Raw genomic sequence first — 9,083 nt, 5'->3', positions numbered from 1 at the left:
AGCTTTACAACGTTATTTAGACCCCACTGGTTTGTCTGATCATAATGTCTTTTATTTCCATTAAATACCACAATCTGATAGCTCTTGAAAAGAAAAATTGTAAAACATAAACTGATAGACGATATAGCGGCTAGACAGTAGTTGTTATCGGGATAGTTCGGGTGCGATCGGGAACCGTCGGGACGGCCCGCCCCAGCCGTATCATCAGTCCTCCCCCAACTGCCGTATACGTCGGGCCTAGCGTAGGCTGTCGCCTTCATGTCTCCCGCGTAATTCAAACACGACGCCGCGTTAAGTTCTGTAAGTATATGCCATATATAACCATTGCCACATTGTGAAATTATGTGTTTTTACGCTTTCTGTTTATAAACATATGTAATCTAAGAAGAAAAAAAAAAAGGATATTCAAAATTCTACCCAGTATTTTTAAATAATTCGGAGTTTTCTTCGATGAGATCAGGATTAATAAGTAGTCTAATAGACTCTATATGAATAAAGTGGAGACATTTATTCCTGAATACATCAAATGTTCATAGGACATGAAATGAATAGAAATTACAATTCAGTTATTGCAATTTCTATTTAAAATAACAAGTGATTAATAATTTCTCCTGATACTGCAGCTGAACTCGATAGTGACAGCATTGATTTTCAATTATTGCAGAAAGGTGGTTAGTTAATATCTTTATCTTATGCCCCACAGTGTCACATCAAAGGCAGACTATATGGAATAAATACAATTACTTATAGTGATGAATTTTATTGCTTATTTACAACCTTCAAGATGATCATTGGTAAATACATTTATTATTATCAAATAAAAATATATTTAAGGAGTTTTCTATCAAAATTTAATATTTCCACTTCCGAAAAGTATGGAGTTTTAAAATTCGATACCAAAAACTTAATTTTATTTGGAAATTTATATTTAATCTTGTCTAATAGATTTGGCAAATCAGTATTTTTAATTAAAATTTAATTTATCTAGATGAGATACTAAGGTAATAATTTTTTAAATAATATGTTTTAAAAAAAAGTTTATAAAAAGAAATATATTGACTTTGGACTAAAAACTTTTACGTTAGAACAGACGATGTGTCGAAAACTAAACAAAAATCACTAAGCACATTTTGGATATAATTATTAATATATTATTTTGATTTTTTTGTTCTGGAATGTTTGAAAATATAATGTTCCCTATATTTATGTAATCGATTTTAATCATGTCAAGTTTTATTTTATTCGATTTATAAAAAAAAAAAGGAAAATATTTTTATAGTAAGTGATAAACAAATTTCATTAATTATGAATTTTTTTTTATTAAACTAAAAACATTTTAAATGGTATTTGATTTGATCTTAAATTTGTAGCTTTTCTTGAATGGTGTGTTATAAAATGTTGCCTAAACCGAATTGAACTAGAATTTTCATGTTATAAGATGTTGCAAAAACCTGAAAAATTTCTCTCATTTTTTTTTAAGTTTATCTCAGACACAAATTGTTTATGAGCTTTCCTAATTAATTAGATGATTCAATTATTAAATATATTTCTCTCCAAAACACATCTTGATACTAACAGAGCTACAGCACTATATTTTCTGTTTTCATTATTTATTTTTTTGAATTAGAAAAATATCTGTTCATCATTGTGTGACAGTAGACTAAGATCCTTCTATATGGGTTCCGTCGTAATTTGTCTTCTACTTCCAGTTTCTGAATGGAGTAAAAACTTGGGTGGTCATAATTTCCTGTCACATTAAAAAGAATATTTGACTCTTTAACTATAAATTTTAATTTATTTATTTGTAAAAGTTAAAAGAACGATAATTATAGCCCTAAAATATATTACAATTATTTATTCGGGGATATAAATTTGCTTAACACTACTAAATTTGTGAATATACATCGAAATTAGTTTCAATTCAATACTCCTTTTTTTTTGTTCAAATTAAATATTCCGTTTAATAAAATGTTATGTTTTGAATTTTTCAGTGAACAAGGCTGAAAGGTATTTTAAGGCACTCAATAATAATGCGGTGAATGGTTCTCTAATTACAATTTTTTTCTCATTAGTAATAAGGGCAAATTATAACGGAAAAATTCGATTAAGAATTTCGAGACCTACCTTATCCTTGGAAATATATTTATTTATCCGTTACGTGTTTAGTTAAAGAAGGCATAAATTGGCTGAAACGATATCACTAAAAATGTTTTGCCTCTATTTTAAAAAAATAATAATTATTATTACTGATTATACTGATAGGTTGATAGAATGTTATAATGGCAATTAATGGTGAGAAAATTAATTTTATTTCGAATTTTTTACTCTATGGCTAATATAAAATATTTTTAACTATCGGTTAGGTAAAAATGAAATTGTGAAATATGTAAAGTTAGGAATCAACTTTGAAAATTACCGTTATTGTCTTCAAATTTTCAAACGAGAATAAATGTATGTCATTTTTACATTTAAAAAAATCATCCAAATCTTTTACTATTAAAATTGTTGTTTATTTGATTATTTAAAAAAATTAATTTGACTAAAGTTCGTCAAATTAGGCATTTTATTTTATGAGGGAATTTTATTTGGTTAAATTTAGAATTTATTTACAATATTTTTCACTATTCTTTATGTAGGAGGTATTATTGTAAAATGTTTTTAAAATCTTGAAACCTATCCTAATTCACATTACTTGTCTACTCTAAAAATGTTAATAACACTTTCATAAAGTATAAATTTACTGCAGTTACGTGGATTAATTTATTTTCGCGCAAATATTTCTTCCTATATATTACGTTAATAATTAACACTATTATCCCTGTAGCTATTGGTTTATATTTCGGATTAGTTAATAAACGTTTTGGAATTTAGATAGCATTGAGAAGAATTTTCGCCTTTTTTAATTCTTGCTTATGATAACAAAATATTGCTAAATATAGATAACTACCGTTTGAGCTGATATCTGTTTTTTTTTTCATAACTCGGTTGGAGGAAACTGTTCAGTAGGTCCTGTGCGAGATCAGCATGTTGATCCTACCATACCACATCAGCTAAACCTTATCTGATACTAAGTTCCTGACTTGCTAGATGACATCAAATATTTTAAGACCACCAGAGTTTATTTTAATTTTTTCTCGGTGCATTAGAACTTTTAGCAGACGATAATTATTTAAAGTAATATTTACCTCCATTATCACAAGGTTTACAACGATAACTATTATATCATTGGTTTTACTTCGCGTTTATTTCTGCATTTCTAAGTAATGCAATAACTTTCACTATTTATTTATTAATTTATGTAATATTTATATTTAATAAGAAAATAATATGCAAATCTAATCTCAGTAGTTTAATTTCAAATAAATGTTTTAATGCATAAGTAACTATTAATAAATCCATTTTATTTAAATGGTAATTAAATTATTAAGTGGATTAATTATTAGTAACTATTAATGCATAAGTAATTATTTACTTATGCATTAATAATGGTAAGGAAAGTAAAAAATTTATTTGAAATTAAAATACTGAGATTAGATTTTCATATTATTTTCTTATTAAATATAAATATTACATAAATTAATAAATAAATAATGAACATATTTTTAAATTATTATTATTATTTATACAGAAAATATTACACATTTTATATGTGATTTCAGAGTGGAACAATATTGATTCTTAGAGAGGTAAGACATTGATTAAGATAAGAGATTTAGAAATGAATATAGAAAGATCAATAATGACTGACATGAGATAGATCAGAATTTCAATAAAGTATTCGCTTAGGATAACTTTATGAACAAGAGTGCTGGTACTACGCCAATGTTTAACCCGGCCCCGTATTGTTTAATAAAATAAGTACAAGAGAATTATTCATTAATTTTTTCAGTGAATTTATTTTTCAAGAGAGATGAAATACAAAACAATATCTCTTAATTTAAAAATAAAAATTAATTTAGAAGTTATTAAACAAAATTTTAAATATTTTATGTATGACTCAGAGTGGAATAAGACTGATTCTTAAAGAGATAAGATAAAGGATAGATTTAAGAAAGTAATTTATTAACTTTTCGGTCAAGGTTATTTTTCAAGAAAGATAAAATTAAAATAAATAAATTAACTAACAGATCTCATTTAAAGTAAAGTAAATATTAAATTTAAAAAAAATATTATTACTATATAATATTCTTCTTACTATTTTTCTTGGAAAGATAAGACAAGATAACGACTAAGATAAAGTATTGAAAAGCAGGAATAGAGAATTCATTGATGAAAGATAAGCAATGACTTAGAATTCCATAAGGACGTAGCAAGAAAGAATTCGTTAAAGATAACTTCATATAATGAACAAGATTATAGATATTGGAAAAAATTTTAACTCGGCTCTATGTATAATATAGATACGAGCGAAATATAAATCTAAAAAAAAAACAATTCATCAACATTTTCGGTGAAGTTTCTTTTTCAGCAAAGATTTCCTCTTAAAGCACAATGATAGTGTGGGAACACAAACGGAGACCCTGTTATTCGGCGAACGACTTAAGGAAAATTACGGTAGTTGTTGAACTGTCTCAGGATGGAGGTTAAACGAAAGGGTGCCTGAGATATGTCATAGTTCTAGGATGGTTTTTTATCCATCGTGGCTCCAAGGTTGTCGAAGAAGAGACAGTCAAGGATTAGTTATTGGTACGCTTTGGTTTGAAATGTGATTAGTTCTCTTAAAGAAAAATTAATGGATTTTTTTTTAACCTGCAACATTTTCTCCCTTCACTTCGGCTAAGCATGGAAGGAGTAGTATAAGCCAGCGCCGTTTTCCAAATCTGCAAAAATAAATTAACAATAAAATCACTGAAATCAGACAAACTTGATTGTAATTAATTTATAAATATTTTTTCTTAAAAATTCATTATTAATAGGAAAAAAATAAGAACTCTATACATCTCCTATTCTTCTTTCTTAATATTGATAGATTATTATTCCAAAACCTGTATTCATATAAAGAAAGCCCCCCTTTTTTTTTTTTCTCAAAATGATGAGAAATCGATATAGTCAGGTATTCATGTAGAAAGTGATAACTGTTTCTGAATATATTTTTGGACCTAAATAAATTTCAACCTTCGAGATATAGTGTATACTGGTGTTTTAAAAAGACAATTATTATTTTTTTATAAACCATTTTTTTTTCTTAGGCATCGTTACGGATATACGCTTATTAGACATTAACGATGCCTAATATTTTATAATGTATATAATAAAATAAAGAAGCATTAGAAATATATTAGGTTTGTAAGAAATTTCAATTAATAATTTCAGATACAACAGTAATTTGTGTTACGTGTGGTTTCCAGAAGTGTATATTTTTCTATTAATTTGGGATTTTAGTGTAAATAACACAGGTAGTAGAAATATTTTAGCATAAATGATTATATGCATATCTTAGATATTATCTACGAAGAATTTTTATTCCTTATTATGAATTATGAATAAATTTTATACTGCTTGTAATAAAAACATAAATAGAAACTAATGAATTACTTTTATTAAAAAAACGAATTTAAAAATAAACCTAACGTTTTGATTCATAGTTTCTTACAGAAAATACTAGACAGCTTCGTTAAAAATTTAAAAGGGCATTCATTCTTTGCAATAGCTTAAACTGCTAAATAAATTTTATGCATGGTGAAATCCAGTTCGTTGTTGTAAAATAAAAAAGGTAGATACTAACAATTGTCAGAAAAGTATGTTTTGTACTTTACAATGCCGGGAAAATTGTTTTTGTATAAAGAAAAAATTAAATTTTTTGTGGACCTGGAATGTTCCTGATTGTGTTTTACGTAAGTTAAACTAATTGGTTTCAATGACAATTCTAGTAAAATATAACTAATGAAAAAATACGAAAAAGTTTCTTGAATTCTTCCGGTTTTTAGTTATATGTTTTGCTATAATATAATATATAAATATTTTTTAAATCGTCAATATTGCCCTAAAATTTCTCATCCTACTATCTTAATTTATTCGGTGTACAAGTTTACATTACATACCCATTGTCTAATTCAAACGAAAATATTGCTTAAGTGATCTGTGACTCATATTTATTCTTGACCATTTTTGCTAGCTATCATGTCATTAGTATATCATTTAACTGCGCATAAAATATAAGATAGGTAACAACTATGTCAATATAGGATTTATTATCTTACAAGTTGTCGTCACATCCTAATCCTATTCAAATATTATCATAATTAACAGTTATTCCTGATAGCAATGCCTTATCGATTACTCTCTACGATATTCTAATATAACTAACTGTAGAACCTCAGTCATAATTCAAAAAAAGGCAAGATTGATTTAGAGGTTGTTTGACGTAGAAGAAGAATCAGTGACCGATGGTCCAGTTTCACCTGTGCCGGCCACCTGTTGCTATATCAATAAACCAAATATAGCTGTATAATATGGTATAATGTTTGTTCGGATTGTTTGTATTGTTAGAAAAATACTTATTTGTTGTTTGCACGTACAGAAATTGTAATAACTGAAATTTTTGTCCATGTTAAAGAATTAAAAAAGAAAGGTTGATAGAGTATTATACATAATTTAGATTTATTTTATGCATTAACTTTTGTTTCGTGGTATTGAGTATTGTCAATACTAATAAAAATATTTAATTTATAATGGTAATTTACAAATTGAATCTATAAATAATTTTTTATTAACCGCTAAATATTACTTTAGTGAATAGAAAACCGTAGATCTGAAGGATATTTTTAGAAAACCGTAGTCCTTATCTATATATATTTTTAATTTATTTATTTGATACCAGATCGGCCTGGTGGGCCTTACATGCTTGATACACCCTTTTTTATTTTTTTTTTAAACAATTGATTATGAGGGGGGTTATTCCCGTACAAAAGAGACACCCCTAACTATATACAACGTTATAATAAAAAAAACAAAATAAAATAAATAGATAAAAATAATACTGCATTCGTAGACCTAACAAAACTAGCAATAGTCCTGTAATGGGTAAAAAAAAAAATCAACAAGTTAATGTAAAAAAAAAACGAAGAGAGAGAAAAATAATAGTAGTGTGGATAATAGAATTAATAAATAAATAAGAAAAAGATAAAGAGAAAAAACAGAAATTAAAATAAAATAAACCTTTAGAGTGACAATAACAGAACTGATTAACATAGAATTTATAACAGAATGCCCTACATCAGTCTGGGCTTCAGTCTTCGGGTTGAGGTTAGGTTTCCCAAGTTTTAGGTCACTGCTCCTTTAACTGTCGGTAAATGGGAGTGAAACTTTATGAACCGTTTTTTGATGTAATCCTCTTTAGAAGAAATATTTTTATTGATTATTCATTTAAACTGAATAATTTAATTCGAAAACTGGTAATGACATGAAGCGATTGAAAATAAATCTATTTTAGCTAAACACATTTAATAATACTAAAACTCAATCATTAGAGTATTCCTTCTTCATTCTTTTTATTCTTGAATCATGCAATACATCATTTTAAAAAACAAAACAAAAAGAACTAAAATTTATATCCATAAAAGGTTCAATGCTTGTTAAAAATACTGCACTTTTTGTTTCTGATTTGCAAGCACGTTAGGATCCACACTTAAGTTCAAAGTTTTTTTTCTAATCATAGAGAGGCTGGGTGTGCCCTCGAATGATTTAAGGCTTAAATTAGGACCAGAAGGGAACAAACAGCGGAGTGATTTTGCGAAAAAAAAACCTGTTGATTTTCCATTTTTTTTTTACATTAGACCAGTTTTGAAAACGAATCCTCCTATTTCTGTCATTTTATGTTCAATCAGGAATAAATTTTAATAATGTATTAATTTTATTATACTTAATATTTAATTTTCACTTAGGTTATAGACGCTTCATATACTAATATGATGTGAAGTGCCGAAATTTAGATTTCGGAGATTTAAATCAATGAATTTATAAAACTTGTTTTATATTAATATTAATAAACTTAACTGATGTAAATTTTATAGCAAGAGCAGGTTAAGATAATTTTTCGACTTCTTTAAGTGAGTTTATGTAACATTCCATTCCGTTTTAAAAAATGTTCATTTGCAGGAATTACAGCTTATCAAATCAGGTATTTAATTAATAATCTATTTTTATTTTTATTTTAATACATGATTATTTTAATTTTTATTTATACATGAAACATTTTATGAGGTATTTTTTTCAAATTCTGCAATACATTATAAAATTATATAATATTTACCTACTTATTATAATTAAAATAGCATCTTAATATAATGTATAATTTATCTAATTCAATTAAATGTTGATTCCATCCTACTATGTATGTAATTATGTTTATCTCCATATAAATTAGTTAATGACAGTTAACCTTCATTAAACTAATACCAATGGAGGTGTTATTATGGTAATTCAAGGTACACCAGTATTAGTGAGGCAAGTAGGTAGATTGTGCTTCTAACTCCAAGGACCCGGGTTTATCCAGGAATCCGGCAGACAGATAATTATCTATTCTGTTACTCAAGCCGTGAGTATACACTGTGGGTTAGGGAGCCCTCCTGGGTGTCACTCAGTCTCTTAATTAGGGAAAAATCTGGGAGTGGAGCGTGATTATAACAAAATCACCTCCTAGCAGAACTGTTGGTCTAGTAATAGAACTTCCTTACAAAGTACTTACTACTTAAAAAACTTACCCTTCATGGGTTGCAGTGGTACTGATATATAAATATCAAGAGGAATTATTGCGGTAAAAAACATTTTGGATTCGAGTTTTTGACAGAAATACACGTTTTGAGGTTCCCTATGTCCAAATAATTAAGTCTTGCAAAATGTGTGTATGTGAACCTAGCTTATCCCCATTGTAATTTTCTAAACAAGGCTTAAATAACGAATTTTTAAAAAATCTTACTCAAAAGGACTTTTAATAATTTTTTTTAAATGATTGATGAATATAAAGTATGAAAAAATTGATAAGTCGAGGAGATAAGAGGAAAAAATATTTTTCAAGGTTAAAAACACATTTACAGAAATATGAGTATGTATTAATAATTATGAGAGATAGTTGACCGTGGATG

The 9,083-nt window shown here is 26.9% G+C and overlaps 1 protein-coding gene across 3 annotated transcripts in view; it reads left to right on the top strand.

The window, feature by feature from the left end:
• The first annotated feature begins 211 nt into the window (after positions 1-211).
• The window catches only part of by (blistery), a 759,376-nt gene continuing 750,504 nt past the window's right edge, over positions 212-9,083 (top strand). For all 3 annotated transcript variants that reach the window (XM_067046158.1, XM_067046159.1, XM_067046157.1), the window contains exon 1: positions 212-300. The gene's annotated coding sequence lies outside the window, so the exon portion shown is untranslated. The remainder of the gene's footprint in view (positions 301-9,083) is intronic.

This window comes from Halyomorpha halys, unplaced genomic scaffold (assembly GCF_000696795.3).
Source record: "Halyomorpha halys isolate HHAL.00 unplaced genomic scaffold, Hhal_1.1 Scaffold215.1, whole genome shotgun sequence".
In the NCBI taxonomy this organism is placed as follows: Eukaryota; Metazoa; Arthropoda; class Insecta; order Hemiptera; family Pentatomidae; genus Halyomorpha; species Halyomorpha halys.
This window is presented reverse-complemented; position numbering and strand designations above follow the sequence as displayed.